Source organism: Lepus europaeus, chromosome 15, assembly GCF_033115175.1.
Source record: "Lepus europaeus isolate LE1 chromosome 15, mLepTim1.pri, whole genome shotgun sequence".
Classification (NCBI taxonomy): Eukaryota; Metazoa; Chordata; class Mammalia; order Lagomorpha; family Leporidae; genus Lepus; species Lepus europaeus.
The window spans coordinates 4,904,935-4,932,544 of record NC_084841.1 but is presented as its reverse complement, the minus strand read 5'-3'; the positions used below and the strand labels follow the sequence as shown (position 1 = coordinate 4,932,544).

Here is a 27,610-nt window from a genome sequence, read left to right as displayed (position 1 = left end):
CAACTCAGGAAAGCAACAAAACTAAATGCACACCAGCCACGGTCTCACAGGTAGCCGGGCGAGTTCTTTTTACTTCTGTTTCCACATTAACGTTCTCATTCACTGAACAGATAGCTTCCCTCTCCACTAGGGATGCTATCCCCTCCATAAATCCACACTCACTGGTAGATGACACTGGACTTTGGGCTCAGGCATGTACAGGGTTCATCTTACTTTGGCTAATGTGACGTGGCTAGGAATAAACAGGAACCAGATTCAAGTCTCAGTTGGGGGCCACGTGGGCTTTGGGTCACCCAGAGAAAGAACACATCCCTGGCCCTGGGATGAGAGGAACACGGAGCAGAGCTGCCCCAGCCAGCCTGCAGGCTGTTCCTGAGCACCCGAGATGTCCTGGCTGTCACACAGCACCACGGTGAGCCTGGGAGACAGACACCTGCGGCCCTCCCACCGAAGCTGAGCTCACAGAGACCGGGACGATGACACCCCATCCCTTATCCTGTGTTACTCAGGAATTCGACAGCCTTTCAAAACATACACCTCATGACTCCATGATGAAAAACAAAACAAAAAAATAATTCTCGTCCACAACAGTTTGGGAGGAAAACAACTTGAAGAAAAGCTAAAAATGAGAATTAGCCTGCCCAGGAAGTAAATTCACTGTCCAGATGGCCTTGTCTGTCTACCCCATGTCCCTGGTATTCTCAAATCAGAAACATATGTGGCTTTGTCAAGGTCTCTATCCAGTTCTGAAAGGTGTGAGTTCATTCTGGATGCAGTTTTCTGCTCTGCTCATTTAATGATTAATCACTTAAATTAAATATAATTTAATGATTAATTTCAGATTCTAGAAATTCTGTAGAAACAGGGTTGCACCTGCCGGGATACTATTTGCTGCGGTGCCTCTAGCCTCACTTAGACTGGCATTGCTCAATAGATACTGGATTAATACTCTGTGCATCTGCATGGTGCTACAGAGGTCAAGGTCATGTACAAGCGTGTACAAAGCTTGGGCTTCATATTTGATTATTTCCTTGGACTCAGTTACCAAAAATATACAGACTCAAAAGCCACACACATTTTTAAGTCCTTGGTACATATGGCAAAACGACCTTTGGGAACATTCACTTATGTTCTCCTCCACAGGGAATGACGGTGGATGCTCCAGTGTGCGCTCTTACTGTGTAGTCAACGAGTCACACAGAGCAAGGTCTCCTGCGCTCAGGGCTGGGCCTCCAGGTCAGCCAGTGGAGAGACATCCCTGATCAGATGCCTACCCCACTGGAGTTCTCCCCAGGACAGGTCACCGGTGGCTTCCATCCCAAGCAAGGGCATCCCTCGGATCAGCTGCCACATGAGCCACTCCACCTGTTGAGCAGGGCCGGTGGAGACCGGAAACGCTGGGGGAATCTTACCCCCAAGCTTTCAGGGTTCCCCGGGAGGAGACTTGGCAGAGAGTCCTGGCAGTCCTCGCTGCTCAGCCCTGCCGTGGGAGGCCTGGCAGAAGGATCCGACGTAGCCCCTGTACAGCTTAGCCCCGCCCCATTCAGGCCTTCCTCCCTGAAGGGGGTGGTCACCCTCACAGCCACGCTCTGCCTCCAGTGGGACCACCTGCCCTGGGGCTGGCAGGTTCGCTCAGGGGACTATTCCTAAGACCCTTTGTCCCAGACTTAACCACCTTTTCTAAAAGATGCAACAGCTACACCGGCAACCTTTTGTCCCCCATCTGCCTCGTGCCTTTATCTTCCTCTCAGTAGGTTACGAACCCAGAAGGAAAACACGGATATCAAAAAGCCCTGAGAAACAAACTTAGAGGATGGAGGGACAGAGCTAGACAGAATGAGGAATGGGATAAAACGTTCTCTCTAAATTCAGACTGCCCAAAGAAGTGGGGACAAGGAATGTGCAGACCATAAGGGGTCCCTCTCACGGGTAGCCCAGTCACTTCACAGAGGCCTGGAACCAGACAGCACCCAAGGCTCACCTGCACCCTCACAGCTCCCCCATGGAAAGTTCTTCCATATCTTCACGTTTTATCTCCCCTCCATCAGTATCGGAGCTTGACATGCTAAATGCGGCTGTTGCTCTATGCGCATGAGTGATTTGTGCATGATGCATGCCTGTGTGTGTCTGTGTGATCCATGTGCGACTTGTACATGGGAGAGATGGGTGTGGAGCGTGCCTCTGATGCACAGCTGATGGCTGTGCTCTGTGTGGGAGGCGGGTGTGCTTGTGTCCGAGCAGCCTAGGGCTTGGCAGTGACGACGCAGACTTTGCTGTGGCTTCCAGACGTTTTTCAGCTCAAGATCTCTCTGCCTTCTCACTGTGCCTCTCTGACACGTCACTTCTGTGAATGCCACCGCGGGAGCACCTGGGCAGTCTTTGCGGCCTTCCTGGCTTGTGTCCAACAGCATCACCTTCTAGCTACCCAGGAGCTAATTGCAGCACTGGATCTGCAGGGCACTGTTAATTAAGGCCTGTCACACTTGGCTTCTATAAAATGACCATCTGCCTTGTGAAAGATTCTTCAGACCCTGTTGGGGCCAGATTTATTCTGAAGCACAGGGCACTGAAGAATGCAGGAAATGAAAAAAATCCATCATAAATCATGCGGCTCAGAATTAGAAAACCCTAGCCCTTCTTTGTTGCACCTGAAATAATAATAAACAGTGAATATTCATAAGAACAGCTTCTCTTTCTCTCCTAAGAAAGCTTCTAAAGTAAAATGTCAACTTTAAAAATAAATTCTTCCAAAATAAGAACCAAGGGTGAGCAACAGGATTGCGTACAGCCACCCTGCTATGGCCTCCCCTAGCAGGTGCACAAATGGACCCCTTGCTACACTGAAAGTCCAGCCCAATTCCCCACCTCCTTGAGTGGCAGGCACTGTCTTCCTGGACCCCACTCACGACCCATTCCCTCTGAATTCCTCAGAACTGGATTGAGAGGCCAGTGCTCTTGAGTAATTCATTCACCCCACAGTCCCATACAGGGTGTAAGGACAGAGTCAGGGCCCGCGCTGTGATGTAAATGGTTAAGCTGCTGCCTGCAGCGCTGGCATCCCATGTAGGCACCCATTCAGGTCCCACTGTTCCACTTCCAATCCAGCTCCCTGCTGGTGTACCTGAGAGAGCAGCAAAGGAAGGCCCAGTCCTTGGGCCCCTGCACCCACATGGGAGACCCAGATGGAGTTCCCATTCCCTGGCCATCATGACCATTTGGAGAGTTAGCCAGCCGACAGAAGACCTCTCTGTCTTTCCCGCTTTCTTGGTAACCCTTTCAAATAAATGAAATAAATCTTTAAAAAAAGCACACAGCCACCCTCACCAGGCCTGCCTGAGCTCTGTGTTGGGTGCAGGTGTGCGGCAAGCGAACTGCTTGTGTGTTGTGTGACCAGCTCCATCAGAGGGCTTTGCCACGGCACAACGCTTGGCTCCATATGTTCCTGTCCTTTTATTACTTAGCCTTATTCATCCCATGCACTACGGCAGCCCACACGGGGAGCTGTGGCCTCTGTGTGAGAACCCTGGCTACATAGTGCCATCAGGGTGCTCTGCCCGGACTGCGGGCCCCCTGCATCTCTCCCATGTGGCTAATTAGGCAAATGTGGATTGTCTATTAGGAAATTCACCCAGCACTCTCTATGGAAGCCTGTCCGTTGACGAAACAGTGCTCGGTGTGCTGCCTGTTGTCTTGCGGACATCCTTGGGTGCAGGCCTTGGGGTCCACGGGGGACAGGTGCCAGGACCTCTTGAAGATGCTGTGGTCCCTGATGCATAACGATGCCCATTTCCATACAAGAGGCCCCACCCCATCTTCATCATCTCTAGATGAGTGTCAATACCTAATACAATGTAAAGTCCATGTAAATAGTCATTATATGGTTTTGTTTAGGGAACGTTGATGAGGACAAAAGTCTGCACACATTCAGCATAGACAAACATTCCTCCCTCCCTCTACCCTCCTTCTCTTGCTTCCCCCCTCCCCCTCCTGCTTTTCTTTCTTGTCTCCAAGTGCAGAGGGGAAGTCTGCATTGTCCCAGAACTTAAGGAGAAAACCTTTGCCAAGCCATCACTCATTCACTCTGGATGCCGCAGGCTTCAAAGAATGGGTGAGCCTTCCTGCCTATGGAGAATTAGAAAGGTGCATTTGCCAATCTTAATTTGCATATTCAGAGAAAGATGTTTCAAGAATAAACAACTAAGAGCTTTAATGCCAAGTGAAATAGGGGGCTCATTTTCTGATGGAAAACTTATCAAAACTGTAAGCATTTTTCTTTCAAAAAGATTTATTTATTTATTTTTACTTGACAGGTAGAGTTATAGACAGTGAGAGAGACAGAGACAAAGGTCTTCCTTCCATTGGTTCACTCTCCAAATGGCCACCACGGCTGGAGCTGCTCTGATCCGAAGCCAGGAGCCAGGTGCCTTCTCCTGGTCTCCCATGTGGGTGCAGGGCCCAAGCACTTGGGCCATCCTTCACTGCCTTCCCAGGCCACAGCAGAGAGCTGGACTGGAAGAGGAGCAACGGGGACTAGAACCCGGCACCCATAAGGGATGCCGGTGCCACAGGCGGAGGATTAACCAAGTGAGCCACGGCGCCGGCCCCTATGTATGTATGTGACAGGTAGAGTGACACAGAGGAAAGGAAACACTGAGGGAAGGTCTTCACCCACTGGTTCACTCCCTAAATGGCTACAACTGCGGGGGCTGGGGAAGCCAGCACCCTGGAACTCCATTAGGATCTCCTGTGAGGGTGGCACAGGCCCAAGTACTCAGACCATCCTCCCCTGTTTTCCCACACAGTTTAGAGGAGCTCGACTGGAAGTGGAACACGTGGGTCTCACACTGGCCTTGATAGGGGACGCCAGCATCCCAAGAGACAGCTCACCTGCTGTGCCGCGCCACAGTGCCAGCCCCTGCGAGCGGTTTTCTGGGCTCTGGTTTATCCTGTGATGCTGCACTGTAAACGTCACAGCAATGACCTTGGTATTTTCATCACGACATCACTTGCAAGTGCAACACAAGCCTGAAATTATTTTTCCTCTCAAAGTGGCACATTCCTATCATTTTATACGAAACCAAGGAAGGGGTTCAGTTAGAGACTTTTCTCAAAAATAATATCAACAAGTTTTATTTCAAGAAACCAGTTAAGCAAAACATTTGAAAAATCCCTATTTCCACAAAGCAGGATTTGTTCTGTAACACCACACACTCTTGATGTCTTGTCTTGTTGCTTCATTTAGCTATCCTCAGATCTGTCAGAAAATAGGAAAAGAACCATGGTCTCCCATGGGATGTCTTGGGAAGAAAACAAATTGTTTAAGGTAATAACACCAGTCAAGATTTACCCTGAAGATTGAAGCCAGACCTTGAAATCATGCATGGTGTATGATCTTGAATCAGCACAAACTGAACAGTGCTAAGATATCAACACAGAAGCCTGATCATACCCTGTGTCCTTGCTTGAAATACCCAAGGGGAAACCTGTCAACACTTCCCCATGATTCCAGGGGCTGCCTATTCATGAACATGTGCTGGTGGGAATTCTGGGATCTACCAACAAATTAGGACATGCATCTTTCACGGTGGCCACATCATTCTTCCAAGTATACCTTCTGTCTTTGCACGCCTGCGAGAGCCCAGAAGGCAGCACAAGAGACATGGCCATGTTTGATTATTTCATCTTACAATCAAGGGAACAAAGTCCTATCATTAGGAACCATGAGGGCAAGGCTCTGTGCAAGGTTGCTCCTAACAAGGGTACTTCAAAAAGTTCTCAGAAAATGGGATTAAAGACAAATTCATTTTGGTGCAAACAATTCCTATTTAAATCCATGCATAGTTTTCCCATAATATGCAGTTTCCATGAATCTTCTGAAGATCCCTCATATTGTATCACATCACTCCAGTTCATACCCAGTACGAACCTCAGGGTTCCCCTCTTGGGTTTGGGGAAGGTGCTCCTAAGGAATTTCTAGAAAGAGACATGTGACTGTGTAGGAAACTTTTTGAGCCCTTTGTAAAGTATTTGTATCTTATGCCATAAAGGGCTTTCTATGTCAGTTCTTTTAAGTGACTAGTTTTGGAGACCACGTGGCCATGGAGACTGAAACCTGTTAGCACACATGTCTATGCTGGGAGGAGAGGCACAGGGTCAAGCTGCTGCCAGCCAGACTGTGTCACCCGAGGAAGGGGCCGACGGCCTGAGGATGTTTCACCCAGGAAGAGAACACTGAAGAGTGTCAGTTCACAGATTTCAAACGTCTGGGCGATGACGATAGGGGTTAGGCGATGACTCAGATGCCCTGGGACTCTGAGATATTAATTAATGGCTTCGAAAGAGGCCAGCATCCCAATTCTTTCTCCTCCATTAGGGGTGGCAAACTGGGACGGCCACAGGGGACTGCAGGTGACACTTGCACGTGGCAGTAAGATGGGGCTCCTGATAATGAGCAAAAGACCACCACTTAATAGCATTTGTTCTCTGTGAGCTAACTGCCCAGTTTTAGAGGAGAAAACTGGTTATAATGTTTGAAACAGGTTGTCAGCTTAAGACGAAGATTATAAATATGCAAAAATACCAATTGCAAATCAAAAGCAAATACAATGGAAGATATGAATATGCAGGAAGTCCACTATAACTCACCAGCATCAAACTTGTCTTATACAAACCAGTGCTCTTGCTTGGGTAGAAAACAATCAGGTAAAATTTCCCTTTGTTGCACTCTCCAACACAGCTGCCGAGTCCCAGACCTATCTCCTTAGCCTTTCTTGCAGCCTCCCAGTAACTGAATGCACTTTTTGCTGTGGCCTTGGGATTCCTCTCTTTATCAGTTATTCAGTGAAGACCAGAAACACTGTGCTTTGGCTAATTTAGCTTCCAGTGAGTCTTGGGTCATGCACTGGAATCTGTGCTAGAATCTTCTATTTAAAATCCCTCCCAAGGAGGAGTGGAGTCAGAAAGAAAGGCACTAGCATGAAGGAAATACAAAGATTGACAACCTAAACAATGGTGCTAGCAGGCTTTCAGTTAAGAGACTGGAATTGGAACCTGGGAGTCAAATCCAATTCTATTTTCTATGGAAATTGGCATTAAAAAACAGATAGCACTGTTGGTCACGATTCTTATTATTTCCATTATTCTCTGTTATACTACCTCTGCTGGTATTAAATGTTTTTGAACAGTACACATTTTGTTATTTCTTCAGCGAAGGACTCAAGACAGGGCTCAAGTCCTATCTAATAACTAGATTAAAATGGAGGGGAACAGCTCAGAGAGCCACTTGCTCCCTCTCAGAAATGCTCCAACAGTTCAATAAAAGCCAACTGGCAGAAACAAGCCCGGAAGATCCTCAAGATCTTGATAGAAATTCCTCCCACAAATCAAATCACTGAGAACACAGCTTCCCTCCAACAAGGGCAGGCTGCATGAACCACGCAGAAATCCAAACTTGTACTTTTCAGCTCAGTGGTTGCAAACTTGAAATTGATGGGGAGAAGACTGATTTGCTTAAGAGCATAGAAAAGAGAAGACACAGAGGTGCCAGTATTCAGAGCTCTGTGGAAGCAAAGCTCCCTGCAGAGGATTGATGGCTCCCTCTACCTGCAGTGGGGCGGGGGCGGGGGGAGAGGGGGCACACACACCTGTTTACTCTCCTGTCCTTTCCATTCCTGACCTTCCAACACACTGAATAGTTGAGCTGCTTCCCACCAGGAGAAAAGAGAGGGCGCCAAAGTGAGCTGCATGGTGAGGTTCCAAGGACAAAAACAGAAAAGGAGAAGAGCGCACTGTGATGATGTTCCAGGACAAAGCACCTTCCAAGAGCCACAGTGGACTTTATAATTCTCCACAGACATTTCTTGAGCCTCTACAAAAGTTAAAGAGGAAGGCACCCCATCACAATAATTGATATTCCACTTACTTTGCTCCCTACAATGGGGGCCAACTGTTTCCCACCCTGTAGCCATTTCTGCAAGACAGTTATAGCAGATGGTTCTCTCCCTGTCCCACCCAGTTCTGAGTGATGATACCCTACTACTGTCAGAGTTACTCTCTGTCCAAGCGGATGCTGTCAGCTTGCTGACACAGTGATGTTAGGGACCTCCATCTAGGATTTTGCCAGTCAACAAATCAGTGATTGCTTGAACTTCACCCCAGCTACTGGCACCCAAAAGGAGGCACAATCTCCTTGGTCTTCGTGCGTCCAGATATTTGAATGAATGTTGATTATTCCAAAGATGTACCAGCCATTATTTCAGAAATCCAAAGGACTCAGGAGTCCAAGATCTTCCAATGGGCTTATTCAATGCTGTCTCTGTGTCTTCCCAGCCCTGTCCCTTGCAGTATAACAGAGACACAAAAGGAGGACACATTGTAGGTGTTGTCTCTCAATGCTCTTCAATAACTCAGCATATCTAAATACTAATTATCATACTAATTTTACTAGTCTTCACTCTCCCAAGGATCTGCACAAACCACTATATAATTTGCTTAGTTCTCATAATTTCTGTGGGCTTAAATGTCAATAAAAACAAGAGAAAGAAATGTCAACACACTTTGGTTTGGACTTTGCACTAATTTAGGGAGTTCATCTCTCTGACTAATTTCAGCTTCCCTTAAACACCATTCATAATTCTCTTCATCACCATTTAATAGGTGACACATTTGATTCACATTTAGCAATTTAAAAAATTCACAGCCAAGAGGTATTCAGAGTTATGGAAAATCATCACCAAGGCTATCAGAGGTTCTACATTGCACAGTGTAGTGTAGGAGGAAATGATACCCTGTTTTATGGAAAGCCTGTGAGATAAGTATTTTCCTTCTCCTAACACACGAGAAAGGATCCCTGGCTTTATGGGTACATAGGGCACATTTATGCTGGCATCCTATTCGTAACCTGCATTGTGACCTGCCTGTGACCTTAATTTGTAATCTACACGAGAGAAAATAAATTTAGAATTGAACCAAACACAAAGTGCCCCAATGATTATAACTTAAAAGGCACCTTATGGAGAAGGTTAAATGGATCTGAATGTAGATGTCGATGCAAACACAACAGAAGGGCAGGTTTTCCCAGAGGCACGGGAGTAACAATGCAAGGACTCTGGCAGTGATGGGTAGGAACATAAACATATTAGCAAGCACATTCACAGAGAAGACCTGGACTGCCAAACCCTGTGAAGTAGACTCCCAGTAAAGAGGAAACACCCTGAAGAGTGCTGTATTCACAAGGCCTGCTTTGAATTGGAATAATGGATACCTGCCTGGATACAGGGCTGAAAACTTTGCCAACAGGATGGGGGCCTCCTTGAGAGAACAAAGGGCTGAAATACACAGGAAGTAGCATCCTCCCAGAGGGTATTTGGTGTTTTGCTTTAGGTTATATTTTATAAGAATGTTTAGACAATTTTTTTTTAACCTACTGGCACTATTCCCTGACTTCTGGTCAGTTTCTTCTAGAGTATATATTAGTTTCATCCAAACACCAAGCCACATCTCACGTTCTCCCACGTGGACCCGGCTGCTGTTTCTTTCCCAGTCAATGGCATTCAGGGACCATAATCCAAAAGAACAGGCATTGCCAAGCGAGCACACAAGTTCCCCAGAGCTGACAAAACAAACGACCACAGATTGGGATGCTCCAGCCACAGAAATTTATTTTCTCACAGTTCTGGAGGCTACCAGCCCAAGGTATAGGCAGCTTTGGCCAACGCCTCTGTCCTTGGCTGACAGATGGGAATCTCTGTGCTGTGTCCTCAGGTCATCATCTGTCCTGCTGGGACAGAATACTGCCGACTGGGTAGTCTGCAACAATTTATCCGCTCACAGTTCTGGAGACTGGAGAATTCAATATCAAGGTGTCAGTGGGATTGGGCCGTCGGATTCCAACATGGTACCATGCAATTCTTTGGAATTCCTCTTAGAGGAGCGAATACTTTGTCTTTGCATGGCAGAAGGTAGAAGATCAAAGAGGCAAATGGGGGATCGACTTGACCTTTGGATCAGCATGAATCCTCCATAGCCTCATCACCTCTTAAAGCCCCAACTTCTCAACACTGTCACAACTGTAATTCAATTTCAACATGAGTTTCGGAGGGAAACACACTCAAACCACAGCACCTCACATGGTCTCTGCTTGTGGCTCACATCCCTGCTCTCTGTGTGCCAATATCCTCTTCTTGTTGGGACACCTGTCAGCTTGCACAGGGCCCACCCCTAATGATCTCATTGTACTTAGTCACTTCTTCAAAGGCTCAATGCCAAATGCAATCATATTCTGAGCGAGTAGGCTTCAATATACAACTTTTGAGGGGGACACAACTCAATGCCTAACAAGATGACATTGAATTCTAAGGATAATTTATTACTATATCACTAAGGAATTCACTTAAAGAGTAGGAGCACGTGTCTTAGGAATTTGGGGTTGGTAGCTCATTTTCAGAAATGCCACATGCCATTGATGATGCCTTAATATGAACTGAACTGAGGCCAGTTTATTCATTCAGCAAATACTTGCTGAACATTTCCTTGTAATCAATTAAATGTTGTGCCCTTCTCCCAGTAAACCCCTTTGAAACAAAACAAATCCACAGTAAAAGTTAACAAGGCAGGTGAACACTTGTAAGTGATGTCAGGCAAGTTTCTCATGAGCTGGGGGTGTTAACTACAGCTGTGAAGTCCCCAGGGGGAGCTCTCTGAACATTCTGCTACCAGGATCCTCATTAGCTAGCTGTCTCCGTGAGAACATCTGGATGCTTGTGACTGAAGGGCTGCTGGCACAAAGCTAACACACTTGCTCTAACATTATTATAAAAATTATTTCCCAAACTAAAACCACCGGTACAGAGCTCCCAGTTTTCTTGGTTCATAATACCATTAAGTGTCTCATTAATTCTTTTTTATAGTTTTCTTAGGCCTAAGGAAATCTCTAGTAGTTCTGTTTGTTTTAGAGTAAGATCAAAGTATCTTAAGTATTATGCCTTAACAATTTAGTAGTTGTTGCAAAACAAAAAACAAAATACCCATTATCACCACATATAAAGCAAAATATAGTATTTTATTTCAGCCTGAAATAACCACAGTGATTAACGAATGGCCTTTCAGCAGTCACTGTGCCTGTTAAGCACTGCACAACGTCACAAAACTTGGATTCTGATTCAACGCCTCTCCTGTCCCATCTTGATTTCCGCATGGCACTGCATTTTGCCTCAGCAACCAAAAGCTCATCATTGCAAAAACAGGACACCAACAAAGAAACTCAGTTTTCTCTCATGTTGAAACCATGAGCCACCTCCAGTTGGGAGTTTGCACAGTATCTGACAGATGACTGTTAATGTATTTCCCTTGGAAAGCACCACGGTACCACAGTCCGGAAACCACATCACCAAGGAAAATGAGTTTCAACAAAGTGAATAAATGTATTAACTAAGTAATGTGCTTAGGGAGGCCGGCACACTGGCATCACGGGTAAAGCCCCTGCCTGCAGTGCCGGCATTCCATAAGGGCATTGGTTTGAGTCCCAGCTGCTCTACTTCTGATCCAGCTCTCTGCTATGGCCTGGGAAAGCAGTGGAAGATGGCCCAAGTCCTTGGGCCCCTGCACCCACATGGGAGACCCAGAAGAAGTAAAATATGCCTTTAAAAGTAGGATGGACTTGCTATCTGCTTTGTGAACTTTCAGACTGCGTATCGGTGACAGTGTCTACTTGTCTTCTTCTGAAACCAGTAACAATTGAATACACCTCATGAGTCCAGCTGTAATCATGATCTATCTGAGACAGGCATGTAAAAACGAGATGAACTCTCACGAAGTGACAACTGACAAAGATGACAGGGGACAGGTGAACAGGGACAAGGGGAACCGGCACGGATCCAGAAATACCCCAGTGCCAGCTACAGAGGCATTGTTGCCACGCACAGACCTGAGGAGACAACAGCAGACATAGCTGGGATGTGGAGAAAGATGTTGCTGTTGGAGCAACACTTGCTCCACAGGAGCTGGCAGGGAACAGAGTCATTGCCAAAGCTGGTCCTGGCAGAAAGGCTGCTGGGGTCTCCCACCCTGACCTCACTCTCCTCTGTTCTGCCATCTCCCCCTGCCTCCTATATGTCCAACCCAGCCTGCAGCAGAGGGTCACGGGGATGGGGATTCAGTACCTGGGAGAGCAGGGGAGAAGAATGAGGAGCAATCAGGACTGACAGCCCAAGGTCACCATCTTAACCTTGTGCGAGATCACAGCTAAGAGAAGGGATGGCAGACTCCTGGGCTGAGCACATCCTCCCTCTGGGAATTTGGAAGCTGACACCAAGATGAAGATCACACAAACTGAGTGTTGAGGCTCCACCTTGGGAGGTCTGCGACAGAAGCTTGTGTAGCGAAAAAGGGAACTGAGAAGCTGGTCTTTGGAAAGTTCAAGCAGAGAAAATGTGCAGACAGAGACATCACACAGACGCGACAGCAACAGAAGTCCAGGAGCTTGTTACACTCAGGAAGTCTGAGCAAACTTCAAACACTATGGGATTTGAAATCTCTCTATAACTGCCTTCCCAAACTGGCTTGGACAATTTTGTTTTCTGTTTCTTGGAACTGAATTGGTTGCCACTCATTAGACTCACGAAGTTCATCTCATCTCAGTTCACAATTAGCTCTGATGGCTATGAACATTGTTAAGCAAAATCCAAGATGTATTATTTCCTGTTCAAACTGTTCAAATGTAAAGTTAGGTTAATTCTTCCAAGCCCGCCCTCTCAGTCCTTTTGGGAGTACTGCTTTGAGTCCTCTTCTCACTACACACACATTTAATATGAAAATGTACTTCCTCACAAAGGTACCTCCTGTTGTGTGAAAAGCCCTTGGCTTGTGGGAGGGAGGCTAAGCCCTTGGCATTTGCAGAGAACTAGGACTATTCTGTTATTCATGAACCACTCGGATTACACCTGAGTATACACAAAGGATGATGACTCAGGGTGGGGCTGGACTTAGGAAAGAGCAACCACACTACAACAAGGTTGAGGCTTTGAGCCACACGATATAAACCCAACCTCTGGGGAGGGCATCTGGAAATTGAGTCCCATTGTGTAGATGATGAATCAGTAGTAACTCTCCCAAACCCAAAAGCTCAATAGCACTTCCGGATTGGCAAGCACACTTGACATGCAGGAGGGGTCATAGGTACAAGGAATGGCTAGGCAGTAGGTCAGAAGTGTAGGTGGCCTGGGGACCCCCAAGGCATGGCTGCTATCTGAAACAAGAGCAGCCTGTGGCAGTCTGAGCCTGAACTTGTGGGGTCTGCCGGAAGGCTGGGTGGTTAGTGATAGAATGCAACTGTACCACACCAACGGGCACCCCATCTTCCCTACAGGAGTTTCATTCACGAGGTGTTAACATCCTCTGGATTGGAGGCCCTGGTAGACACCACCACACTGGCCTGTGTTGCTGTGTTGAGCTATCTGTGTCTCTGCCTCTGGTTTTCCGGGATCCCCTTGGCTTCTCCAGATTGCCCATCTTACAGCTCTGCTTGGGCCAGGGATGGCCTTCTCCAGTGGGGGCCTCTGCAGCCTGGAGCTTCCTTCCCCCATGTCACTTGGCATCTTCCTCCCCTTCCCAGAGCAGCCAGTGGGAACTGACCGACAAGAGGCAGGGTTACAACCCCCAGCTTCCTGGCCTGGGAGCTCTGCTGTCTCCAGTTCAGGCTTGGCTCAAGGAGACCCCCTCAGTGCACCACTTGTTTAGGAATCCCCCCCTCTCAGGGCCCACTTCTGGGGAACCCCCAACCAAGGACACCCACGTGCCAACACTGAATGAAGACCAAAAGGCCTCACGTGTGTCTGTTTGTCCTCTTTTCTCTGAGGCACATAACAATGGCTTTTCTTCAGGAAACAGCATCTGGTTTCCTATTTTTATTGCATCGTGTTCTAAATTTTTTTTTTTTTTTTTGACAGGCAGAGTGGACAGTGAGAGAGAGACAGAGAGAAAGGTCTTCCTTTTGCCATTGGTTCACCCTCCAATGGCCGCCGCGGCTGGCGCGCTGCGGCCGGCGCACCGCGCTGATCCAATGGCAGGAGCCAGGTGCTTCTCCTGGTCTCCCATGCGGGTGCAGGGCCCAAGCACTTGGGCCATCCTCCACTGCACTCCCTGGCCACAGCAGAGAGCTGGCCTGGAAGAGGGGCAACCGGGACAGAATCCGGCGCCCCGACCGGGACTAGAACCCGGTGTGCCGGCACCGCAAGGCGGAGGATTAGCCTAGTGAGCCGCGGCGCCGGCCCTCGTGTTTTAAATTCTAATCAGGGGACTTCTAAAAGGGAAATGTTCCTTCTTATAGGATCCAGGCCTCTCTCTCTCTTGCTGGTATCTAACTGTGAGGAATTCTGAAATGCTTCTAGGATTAATTTTTTTTTTTAACTATTCTGCTGTTGAAAGAAGGAAATGTTCAATTAGTAGCTCTGGGTATTGCCGACAACCCGCTTCCATGAAATTCAGTTTCCTGGAATAAGATGTCTTACGTGCCTCTTATTTCCTTAAGACTGGCAAGGCGTCCTTAGGCCCTCGTTAGTTCAAGACCAAGTTTATGCCACATTAACGTAGGTCTAGAGCCAACATCTAAAAGCATCTTGTTGTTTGCCTGAATGGGTTTGGATCACTTGCCTACCCAGACCACTGCACTTTAGAAAATAAAGGTTCGTTTTCTCATAGGAAATAGGGCAAAGGCACGCCACAGGATGAGGCTCACTCACTCTTTCAAGCTGTAAAGAAAATAAGAGATGAAGCCCCCACTCCCATTCGGGACTGTCATGATCAAAATAAACCCTCTGGTGTTCCCAAGTGTAAATGCATTTTGGGATGAATTAGCATGCTTCCTTATGGGGTGAAGAGCTGCTGTACTCATTTTCTAAGGACCATAATAGAGAGTAGCTATCCTAGTGGACAACTAATGGAGCATTTTCATAATTTACTCATATATACATCGGATTTATGGATTATAGTATAACAGATTTGCATATATATCAGATTTATGTATTATGTGTAAAAAACAAATATATGCACATATACAACATTAACCAATTACAGCAACATTTAGATTCTCACAACCAAGTACTTAACCGCTTGAGAAACATTTCAGTCTTTCTCTATGAGTTCACAAAGCTGTTAAGAGTATGAAATTGAATAGAAGCAGTGAAATAATATGTTATAGGTTTAAAGGAGCGAAGAGCGTCTCAGCCACCACTGTCGTAGAGAGGAGAAGAGACAGGCTGCGCTGCGCTTCTCATGGTCTGAAGGCCCTGAGAGTCGTTTTCATAACAGGAAAATTGAAATTCTCTCCCTGCTACAGGAACAGTTTCCACACCTCACGGATTTCTATAGCAATCACTGTAGTGAAAGATGCTGATGAGAAAAACCCGTGCCCGGCATCAGAATTACTTGGGAGTAGGACAGGAGTGGGGGAACCAGCCTGATTGTAGATCATGCATGAAAATGTTCCTTTATTTAGGTCAAATCTGACAACCAGATTCCACAACTTGCAAGAAAACTCTGTCTCAACAATGTAAGAACCCACAGACCTGGACGATCACCTTGTCAACTGTCACCAAGCAACAGGGATTCTATGCAACGGGACTACTTACTGTGCCCATTCATCCCTTTCTCTTAATCATTCTCAGTAGCAAGTGAGCCTGCTGCTAACATGGCAAACCCCTCCCTTAGCACACACACTCTGCATAGTCCCCGTTTCACATCTTCCCTTTCAAGCCAAAACTCTCAGACTTGTCTGCCTAAGCTCCGTCTACTTGGATCTTGACTGTCCTTCTCTCACTTTATACTGTAGAGCAACACCAAGATGCCACCTCAACTACTCTTGTCAAGGGCACCAGTTACCTTTGAGTCTGCCATACCCAATGCCTCATTCCCATGTTCTCTCAAGGTGACTTCCCAGCAGCACTCACATATCAGCAGGTGGTCACTTTCTCCTGTTGGGCACCCTGCCCTGTCCCAGCTCCCATGACTCCAGCTCCCTTGGGGTCTTCCCACCTTGCTCAGTGCTCCTACTCTACTCTAACTCACACACTGGCATTCTCTGGGGGCTCTGTCTAGGTCTCCTTTTAAATCCCCTAATTTCTCCCTTGCAGGATCCTCTTCAACACTGCCCACATAGCACTGATGTCCAAAGGTGTACTACTCTCTAGACCAGACCTTACTTCCCAGTCTAGACTCAAGAGTTGGCCTCTTCACTTTGAGTTCTAAGAATGTATACCACCCTGAATTCCATATGGACTCATTCCTGTGTGCATCTTCAAATTCCATCTATGCTCTTGCCCCCAGCTCCACTCTAGGCACCATACCCTCCTTTGGGTCCTCCAACTTGGCCATCTCTCCACACAAGCATGTTTTCTTGGCCCTCTTCCTTCAAGGGACCACTGTTCCTTCTCCTCCATTCCTGGTTTTGATATCAGATGCTCCCTGGGAATACTCTGAGTGTCTTCCTGCTACTCATCAGTACTGCTAACCTCTAATTTCCTCAATGTCACCTGCCTGAAGCAATCATTTTGCACTTGTCCGTTTACTTACTGCCTGTCTTTCCTGTTCTGCTCTATGTTTCATGAGGGCATAAACCCATCTATTTTATTGTTTTATATATATTGGATAATGTGCACAGGGACTACCATAATGTATACAGAGGCTCCTAAACTTATGCTCGGATAGTGTCTGATAAGCCCATCATAAACTGAAAATATCATAAGTTGAAATGCACTTAATGCTCTTACCTATCAAACATCACAGCTTACAATGGCCGTAAATGTGCTCAAAACCACTTAGGCTAGCCCACAGCAGGGCAAAATCATTTAACACAGATCTTAGTTTCAAATAAAGTATTGAATATCTCATGTAATGTATTGAATTTCTAAGTACAAAACAACCCTGGCAACACAGTGCACAATAGATTGTTTTCCTCACATGATCCTACCACTGTCCAGCCTTGTAAGAGAAGATTATACCACATATTGTAGCCCAGGAAAGACGAGATTCAAAGTAGGGTTTCTACTAAATGCATCTTGCTTCTGTACCACGGTAAAGTGGAAGGCCACGGGTTGAACCATTGTAAGGCAGGGACCATCTGCATTGGTAAATATTTACACTGGTAAATATTCTTCCAATGAATGAATATAATCTCTTATATCCATATGACTCACTCCCTCAGGAAAGAAGATGTGCTGGTTCATTTACTGAATAGAAATAGATTCTTTCATTCAACAAATGCTGAGAGCCTACTGTGTGGCAGCAGCTGGTGATGTGTGAGGATTCTAACTTTAAACAGAAAAGGCAAACATCCCTGCTCTTGTAGACTTACATAAGAGTTACTTTTGGCTCTCGATGAATTCACTCTACTTTTTGCCTTTCCTATTTGGTAAGCAAGTTTCGTGGTTGCTTTATAAGATACCATCCTTGAATATCAGGGTTCTGCCTTGGCATATACCTGGTGTCCCTCGGTAAATCCACATACACAGTTCTTGGACGAGACACAAGGAACTTGGACCAGAAACTGGCCTATCAGAGTTAACCTGAAAAGCATGCAGACCTGCATTTTGTCACCTGAAAGGGAATGAAGCCTCCCCAGGCTGGCCAGATCTGACTCTGAACTGTATGGTGAACCAGAACATCTAAGCAGAGGTATGTGCACAGAGCATGGGAGGAGCGGGTGGTGAAGATGTCCCCTATGGAAAAGAGGCACTGTCCAAAGAGAAGGCATTTTGTCAGCTGATTTCAGGACTTGGCCCACCTGGCTGGTGCATTCCTCTAGGAGAGACTTTCAGAGTCTCATGTTTTAAGCCACGCATTTCCATAGGGGGTGACATCCCTCCAAGGGGGCACGTGGTACTTGGGAGGACAAGAAACATCGTACACACAGGCATTCATCTCATGAACAGCAATAAAGCTGAGGAAGTCAAATTTCCTGGAGGGTAGGGTACGGGAAGAATATCTAAAAAGGCTCCGTTGGGAGGTACCCATGGAGAAGAATCAAGAAACACTGCTTAAACATTGAGATCTTCCATCTACCTGTGCCGCCTCCACACTCCTGGGTGACCTACAGAGAAGATAGTTTTTCACTACAGGGCAAAAAGGTGAAAGGTAGTTTCATACGATCATCTGGTCTACCCAGCTTTAAATATCATTCTTTTGTGCCTTTGGTAGTGCTAAGTCAGTCCCCAACTCTAGAAAAGTTTGGATTACCCACAGGATCACACGTCAGAGCTCTCAACACTGAGGGATACTTCCCCATAGACGTATGGAGTCTCCTGGGTGTACAGATATTACCTGGGTAGGTAAGCTTCCCCAGGGTACACACCTTCTATCTGATTACATCATTCTGCAAATTAAGACCAATTCATTTATGACCCCCTCAGGGACAGATTTGAAATATACCCTTTGTAGCCTGTCTTTCCCATTTGTTAACACACAGAGGATACCTACTCCACATGAGACTATCACTGTTTTTTTACAACCATACTGAATCTAATGAAAACACATCACAATCATAAACACATGCAAATTTCATGCTCAGACTATGCTGCGGTCAGGGAAACAAAGACTTAACAATGTTCTAAAGCGTGTCATGAATTTTAGGTGCCATACAAATATAGCTTCTCTCTCATCAGCAGCAGTTGGAAAGGCAAAATAAAACTTCACCATAGGCCTTTGCTCCTAAGAACTCAGGGAACACGGGCTCCGAAACAGGCTGCGCGTTCGAATCACTGGAATGTCAGAAAGACCTCTGCATGCCTGCGGCCGCTCCAGGAAAGTCGGGACATTAGCACGTCTTGATCGGGAAGCTCCCTGTGTGGCTATGCTGTGCGTGATCACTGGTGGAACTAAGGGCAGATAAAGAGCACATGACTCAGCTGGAACAATTTCAGAACAAAGAAACAGCTCAGGTGGAGAGCAGAGCTGAGAATTTAATAATGGAGTAAATAATGGTTCATGCTAATGAGGACTCGATTTCTCTACCTGAGGTGGGCTCTGCTCTTTATACTAGAAATGGGAAGCCTGGGAGAGATTTCCAAACCTTCACGCATACAGGAGGGCTCCTGCAGAGATTAGTGGAGAGAGACAAAAATCATCCAGGATAACCAGAAGCAGAGTGGCAGGGAGTGGCAGGGGCAAAGAAGGCAGAACGGGATTATTAAGAGATGAGCCAAGGCACAAGTGCAGACGTCACCTCTGAGCAGGCAGATGGATTTCAGAGGACCCTCAGCAAGGGGTGAGCTGAACACAGGAGGACGGGTGGCAGACGACAGGCACACATAGGACACTGCAGATCACATCCTGGGGGGCACAGGTCCCTTGCTACTTCTAAAGGAATATTTTTAAATACAGCCTTTCACATTACAGAGTCCATGGCTCTAATGGATGTGGCCACTTCATTTTGAAAGCAAACAGCAAACATTCCGTAGTTTCAAAGATAAATGGAAAACAGAAACACTCAAGTTAGAGTGGCTGGCATTCTGAAATTACACACCATTGTCTTGTTCTTCAGCTACAGCGAGTGGGCATCCGAGGACAGCACTTGCATCACAAACCTGATGAGTCTGTGTCAATGAGGCCCAAACACTTCAGAAGTAACAGACATGGCCCTCGCGTGCAGCCTTGCTCATAGTAAATGCTGCATTCATCATCGGCCAGATTTAGATTTAAATGTAAAATGATGCCTTTCATAATACCCATTTTTGCATAATTTGAGTTTTACATTATTTAATTACTGCAGATAAAAGATGATCTGTGTAATTTGTGTTTTTTTTTTAAATTTTTTTTTTTCAGATTTCCTTTTCATTTCCACCCTTACATCACCATTGGACACAGACTCAAAGGAGAACATTGTGAAGCCAGAGGGATTTCTCGCCCTCAATAAAAGCAGAGGGATTTCCACGACTTTCCCTTCCACTCACGGTCAACGCCAGTAGCAAGACCTCAGCTGGTATGGCCACAAACATGGTGTGGCCCTCGTCTAAACAACAGTGCTCCTCACTCTCATTGGTGGCTTTAAAATGACTTCCCTGGAGCTCCGTGCTAACGGAGGTGTTCAAGGCACCATGTTCTATGCTGCACTTGCCTCGTATCTAAAGAGAACACGTTGCAGCCTGCGACTCCCCTACAACAGAGTGGATTACTACCCACCAAGCCCACTGTGGCGTTATCAACAGATGTGACGCCAATGTCAGGTGGCACAGCGAGGCCTCCTGAGCACCACGACGGTCGGTCAGCTCCTCAAGACCTCTGCCAGCCCCTTTCCCTGGGCACCGCCCACTATAATGGCCAAAAATCCTCACATTTGCTTTCCCAGCCTCTCCTGTGAATAGCAGTGGCAATAGGACCAAACGTGAGTGACACTGGCTTCCGGCAAGGAAGGCTCTCACTAGCATCCTTCAATTCCCTAATTAAAAGAACAAATGCAGTCTATGGGACACTTCTACGTTCAGACTCCACCTGCCCACTCGGAACGCAGATTAAATGGGGAGTTCTGCAGCAGCCTCCGTAGGACCAGGAGAGAAGAGCTGATGGACTCCGAGAGACGTCAGCTATAATTCTATTAGTCTGAAGGACCAAGGCCAGAAACCCCCTACCTCTGGACTTCTTTCTATGTAAGGCAAACAAAATCCTAGCGAGGTCTCTGAGTTGGGTTTTCTATTTCTTGCAGCCAACTGTAGGCTGAGTCATGCATTTGGGACAGCCCAGTTGAGTCAGCAAATACCATCTTGCCTGTGTTGTAGCATAAGCTTCTGTTCCGTGTGGTTTGCTAAGTGTATTTGGTGCAAAGCAAATGAGTAAGTTGAGACCATATGTAAATGCTCACTCTACAACGTACCTTAAACAGAAGGGCAAGCCAGTAAGAGAAGCAATGCAAAGCGACCTGAAAATAAGGAACATTTGTTTGGGGACAATAATGAGAAGAAAGACTTAAGAGGGGAAGTGGTTTGTCTGTTGCATGAGATCAACGAAAGGGGACGTCTTGAAGGCAGTGGCTGCAAAGGGAGGCGTCCAGCTGATCCATGCACGAAGGTCTGTACGCTGAGAAAAGGCGGAATGGGAATGAGAAAGAGCGTCAGAGACACAAGGTGCATTCCTTCTTCCAAGGAATTTATTGTTTATTATGTAGTCACGGCAGTCACGAGTCACAAAGGAAAATGTCAAAGTGGATTTTGCCCAGTTACCATCTTTTGTAGTGGGTTGAATGGTGACTATCAACCAGGCCTCCCCCAGATATGTCCATCTGGAACCTGTGAAAGTGACCTTTCTTGGAACACTCATATTGCTGCACATGGCATTAAGTTGAGAATTCTGAAATGAGATCCTTGTGGATTAGAGTGGACCCTAAATCCAAGGGCACACGTCTTTACAAGGCAAGAAGACAAAGAGGAGAAGCCGTGTGAACAGAGAGTGCCATGGTGTGCCCACAGGTCAAGGAACAGACATCTGAAGCCACCAGAGGCTGGAGGAGGAAAGGGAGAATTCCCCTGAGAAGCATGGGAGGACCACGCCCAGGGTTCCCTGTCATCCCTTTGGGAAGCATGCCGCAGGGGGCATTGTCTCAAAGCAGTCTGAACAAGAGAATCTTGGAAGGTAAGGTGACATTCTAGAGTCTGCAGAGGCTCCCTCCCTGCACAGGTCAGTGCAGCCACGGCTGCTACTCCTTTAACATCAAGATACAGACATCGGCCATCTAAGTGAGTGTGATGGAGTCAGATTTTGCTGAATTTCATCCACAGCTCATTTTTTCTTTCTTAACTCATCATTTAAATTTGAACTCTAGATAGCCATATCAAATTAACCTCAAAAACTACCATTGAAAGGAAAAGAAACCGGATCAGGAGGTGAGGAAGCAGTGAGGGGCACTGGGACTAGGTCCCTGTGCAACACCTTTGACCATGAGGCTGCATGCTTTCTCCTTGAACAACCCCTGGATTCCAGTTCCCTTGTTGGTCACTGCAGGTGAGCTGTGGTTGGAGATCCTGAGTTTGATGGGGCTCAGGTGCAAATCCAGGGGCATCCTCTCCTGTGCCCTAGACATGAAGATGGGCAAAGACAGGGACCTGGCCTAGAGGCTTCCACCGAGCCCAACTATACCTGGGATTCTGTGAAGCTTCAGCATCCATGGACATGACCCATCCAGAAACTCGTCAGTACTGGTAACACTAGCAGCCTTCATTCCAATGGCCATGGTCATGACTATAAATTTCTTTTCTTTTCTTTTCTTTCTTTTTTTTTTTTTTTTTTTTTGGACAGGCAGAGTGGATAGTGAGAGAGAGAGAGAGAGAGAGAAAGGTTTTCCTTTTTGCCATTGGTTCACCCTCCAATGGCCGCTGCGGCCAGCGCACTGCGCTGATCCGAAGCCAGGAGCCAGGTGCTTCTCCTGGTCTCCCATGCGGGTGCAGGGCCCAAGGACTTGGGACATCCTCCACTGCCTTCCCGGGCCATAGCAGAGAGCTGGCCTGGAAGAGGGGCAACCGGGATAGAATCTGGCGCCCCGACCGAGACTAGAACCCGGTGTGCCGGCGCCGCTAGGCGGAGGATTAGCCTGTTAAGCCACAGCGCCGGCATGACTATAAATTTCTGACCACATGAACCTGTGCCCCTCAGAAATTTCAGGTCACTGACATCCCCTTCTTCCCACAGTGGCCTGGCTCCCAGCCCTCTGTTATGTGCTATTCTATCGTCATACTTGCTAGCTCTACTTCCTTCTCAGTCCAGTGGGAGTTCATCATAGATGATCAGAACTTCTTCCATGCCTGTCCTCCTGTAGCCACACCCACTGTGCCCAGCCAGTCATGAACCATCACTGGTTCATGCCCACCAGTCTTGCCCACTTTCATGTCCAGAGCCCAGCTTGGGAGAAGCGAGCGTGCCTGCAGCCCCAGCAGCAGGCTGGTGAGCTTCAGCTTCACTTCTCCTCCTATCTGCTTCCCAGACGACCTCAAACCTTGCCACCCTCCACCAGGGCCCCCTCTAGCCCCTGCCTCTGCATCTCTAAACACAGCTCTGCTTTCCACATTGACAGGAAGGTGGAGGTGACCTTCACCCTCGCGCCGTATTGCCCACAGCTCTGATAACACCCACACACGGTTAGCATGAGCTCCTCCAGTCTGAGGAGCCCCTCCAGTTCAAAAGCAACCTCTCCACACTGACCGTGGGCATTTCTCTGGGGCCTCACTGCAGCCCTATCCCATCAGTCACTGGAGGGATGGCTACACTGCTCTAACTTACACCCCGTTTTCCCCTCTTCATAGTTAATGACTCACTAGAAACAGAAGTGACTCCCAGTTGCAGTGTGTGCCTTATTTCTGTGGAGAAGCTTTTCAGATGCTCTAACTTGACCCCAGTCGATCAGCGTCTTCAGGGTCCATCCAGAAACCTGCCCTGCATCAGTCTGGCTGGGTCCTCCTCGCGTTGCCCGCCTACCGGCAGCATGGTCTGCACGCGTTATCTGCCTCTTTGTCCACTGCAAACCAAGTCCACTCCATGCAAAAATGGCAGAACCCCCAGGAGTGTTTTCAAGTCCACAGAAGTTATTTTTGACACTCCCCTCACCCCCAGCAGTCTCCATGCTGTACTTTATTGTCTGTTTCCTTCACTGACCATTCCTTGTGACTCCCAGCTGTTTCCCCAGCTCCTGCCGTCTGGGCGCTCCGTGAGACCTCGTGGTTCCTCTCACAAGATTCCATCGTTATAATTGACCGTGTCAGCTCTCACGGCTGACAAGACTCCCTTCAGCGTGATGTGCACCAGATCCGTGTCTCCAGTCACAAGCACTGCCTGGCTCACAGCTCTACCGAGTGACCCCTCAGGAACATTCTAGAATACAATCACATGAATTTAATCTTCCTCCTCTAAAACTAGCCTGCCCTCATCTTTATGCACCTGGTGTCCCCTCCCACTGCTGAGTGACCCAAATGGAAACAGGACACTCCTTGACGGGTCTTCCCCCATACCACTTGTCAACCATCAGCAAATTCTGACAACTTCATTTGTAAAGTACCTCTGGACCCTGAGCCCACTCTGTTCTTGCTTCCTCTGTTCTGGATCTCGATTAACTCCGGATCATCACAACAAACTCTAACAGGTGCCCTGGCCCTGGGCTGTCCCTGTTGAAACATCAGCAGAAGACGTCAAAGGGACGCAGATGAAGACACGACTGCCTGTGCCAGCCAGACACAGAGGGCGCCACGGAGGGCGCCACGTGCCAAGGAGGAGCTCCCAGATCTCAGCAGCTGCGCACGGAGCACGTCCACATTTCACTTGTTTGCCATCCACCACGGGTCAGCAGAGGGCAGTGAGAGGCACTAGGAACTCACCATCGTCCTATGTCAGAGGACAGATGACAGCACAGCGGCTCCTCCAGATGTGCCAAAGGTCACTGCTACTCATGTGTCACCAGGGAGAAGTCCCCCGAGCTCAGTGGGGCAGGAAAGCACAATTCTGTTATGTGCTGTTAGGCCAACAGCTCAACCCAGCAGCAGCATACGTTGCAGCTTAGAATTCCCTAGGGACCTTGCACTAGCTCTGGCTCTGGCCTACCAACTTTACTCTGTGTAAGTGAGAACAAGCATACATGGTCATGAGCAAAAATGTCAAGACACCCCTACGCCCTAGAAAATTCAGTTTGGGACATGGCCTAGAAATCTGCATATTACTTAACTTCCAAGGGGTTACCTTGCCGGTAGCTCAGGAGCTATCCTTTAAAAACTACTGGCCTACAAGATCTCACATCAACAGTACACGGTGACCCTAGTCCTGGGCTCAGCCTCTCTGGAAGCCACCCTGCTCCTCCAGACCTCCAACCCCTGCTCTCTGTCCTCATCCCTGCTGTCCTGGTCCCTTCCCCTGGTTCCTGCTCCCTTCCTAGATCAATACCAAGCGACCCCAAAGCTCAGCTCACCAGGCCCTCAGAGAGGGAGTCCTCTCCACTCCCAGCCTGGCTCCAACTGGGTTATCTTTTTTAACCGACACCTAATCACTGTATGTGCTTATGGGGCACAGCGTGGGGTTGTGACAAATGGCCAAGCTGTTCTGAGAAGGCTACAGGGGCTGGCCTGAGGCTTTAATTGCAATCAGACTTTGCCATTTAGAGCAAGGGCATTTCTACCTCCAAGCACAGTGCCAGGCACACAGAGGACGTTCCATAAACGAGCCTGAACGAGTCAGTGAGGTGAGTAGATGTCCATTTCAGCTGGATGCTTCGGCTGCATATTTTGCCTTTTCCAACTGCCTTGCTCGCTCCTGAAGGAACATGTCCTCACTGGCAGGGGTGAGGCGGGGAGGGAGCAGGGGCCAGGAGTGGGGCTCCTGCGGCTGGAGCCCTGCCCTGCAGCTCTGCCACCTCCTGCCTGGCCAGGAGCCTGGGCGCCACAGCCTCAGCACACAGCTGCTCACAGAGGGCCCTGTGTAGTTTCCGCCCTACAGTAGCCTGCAGCTTTGCTTTGAATCCAGCCCAAACCACAGCCCTGGCCTCATCCTGGCCCCTCCATCTTTCTCCCTTTGCCTTCAGCCAAAAGCTAGGAATAGCAGTTGGTAGAGGAAGGGAGGAACCAGCAAAGGCTAATATTGTTTCCTTGCCCTTCAGACAGTTAAAAAAAAAAAGACCAAGATAAACAGAGATCTCGGATTTTGCTCCCCTGTACAGGTCTAGCCTGACACGTGTTTTTGGGACTCAGCTCTTATGGGCAATCATAAAACTACTCATGGAGCTGTTCCCCCCTTCTCTTGCTCAGTAAGGCTGGTTTAACTTGGCTGTGTGATTTCTTACTTTCTGTTTGAAATAAAGTGATTAAAAAAAAAAAAAAAAAAGACCGCTCCACCTCATTGACTTAATGTAGGAGCTAACCTCAGGGTTACATTGTCTCTGGCATTTAATTCTGTGAGTACAAATTAGTAACAATGTAACAGCAGCAGCAGCAACACAGGCTGAAGCACATGTAGCTCTTGCTGTGTGCTGGGCACTGCTTTGACAACTGCACGTTTATTAATTCATCTGATGCATTTAACTTCCATTTTATACACGGAGACGTAAGGATTCCAGAGGTCAGGTGACTTCCCCACATCGACCGGGAACCCAATCCGTCTGAAGCCAGTGCTGCCAGCTCAGCGACCCACTCAACTACCGCAGATGTGAAATTACACCATTAACTTTTGAAAAATGTTTCACATTGTTGTGGTTCACATTTTCTCAGATCACTAGAAGAAGTGATTTGGCAAAAGCAGATCACTCTGGTGTATCCAGCTGTGTGGGTAGAGAGGAAGGATGGGGCCACTCCCTCGTATGACCTGGAATTGGGTGTTGACTCGAGTTCTGGCAGCCCACACAGGCTAAATGGAGGGAACTCTTTCAAATGGGCACCTGGTTACCACGGAGATGCATCCATTGGCCAGAATCTTACCATTCTGCATCTCTAATTTGTTCATATGAGGAATGGAGATTTAAAAAAAAAAAATTACTTTCTGAGGCAGGTGTCCAGCCCAGTGGTTAAGATGCTGGTTAGGTTGGCCACGTCCCACACCTGAGTACCTGGGTTCAACTCCTCGATTCCCAGATCCAGGTTCTGACTCCAGCCTCCCACTAATGCAGACCCTGGGGTGCAGTGTTAATGCTCAACTGCTTGGGTCTCTGCCATCCACACGGAGACCAGATTGCATTCCCCGCTCTCAGCATTGGCCTGGGCCATCCTCAGCAAATGTGAGCACTTGGGGAGTAGACCAGTGGATGGGAGCTCTTTGTCTCTCTGCCTTTTCAATACATAAATTAAAGAATTACTTTCTGCTTGCTACTTGCAGAGCAACTATGAGAAACAGCTCATGGAAAGATGGAAGAGGGGTGGAATATATGAATCCTCAGTAAGCAAAGGAACTTATGACCACCAAGACAGCACCTGGTGAGAATTTTCTGAATGCATGTGGATCTAGAAACTTCTAACTGGGAATCCAAGAGGCTGGGATACTACCAGGCTTTAGGCGCCAGTGGAAGCAAATGAAAGCCCAATGTAAAGGACAGAATGAGCTGAAGACTTCACCAGTTAGAAACCCCCAGCTGACCCCTAACCAGGAAGGTCCACAACCAGACACCAGCTGACCACTAACCGGAGACTTCACCAATCAGATGCTGCCAGCTCACCTCTGGAATCTTTCTGCTCTAACTAATCAAATCCACTTTCTTTGCCTCATTTTTGCTCTCACTGCGGGGACTGAGCTCTGGGAACCTCTCCAGGTTCTCTGAGTGCTGCCTGATTCATGAATCCCTGACAGCTCAAATAAACCCTGATAAACTCATTTTGTCTGAAGGGTTTCTTTCAATAATATAAGAAACACTTCACAGTATGGGGGAAGGCACATGCTGCCTCAGGCTGTCTGGTGGGGGGTGCCCTCCACCTCAAATCCTACCCAACACAGCAGGAGCCTGCCCAGGAGGGCGGAGCTGCAGACACACCTGGTGCAAAGGTTCTGGTTTATCTCCCAAACAGCATCACCATATAAGACTCCCGGCCACACATTTGCTAAGTATTTAAAAATCAAGTCATCTGTAACTTAGAGACACCTAGACCTTAGGTGACCTTAAGAGCTCACGTTTTTTCCT

General features: G+C 47.6%; 1 protein-coding gene across 1 annotated transcript in view; it reads right to left on the bottom strand.

The window, feature by feature from the left end:
• Positions 1 to 27,610, bottom strand: part of ADCY2 (adenylate cyclase 2) — a 398,563-nt gene that overhangs the window by 174,273 nt on the left and 196,680 nt on the right. The window lies entirely within an intron of this gene.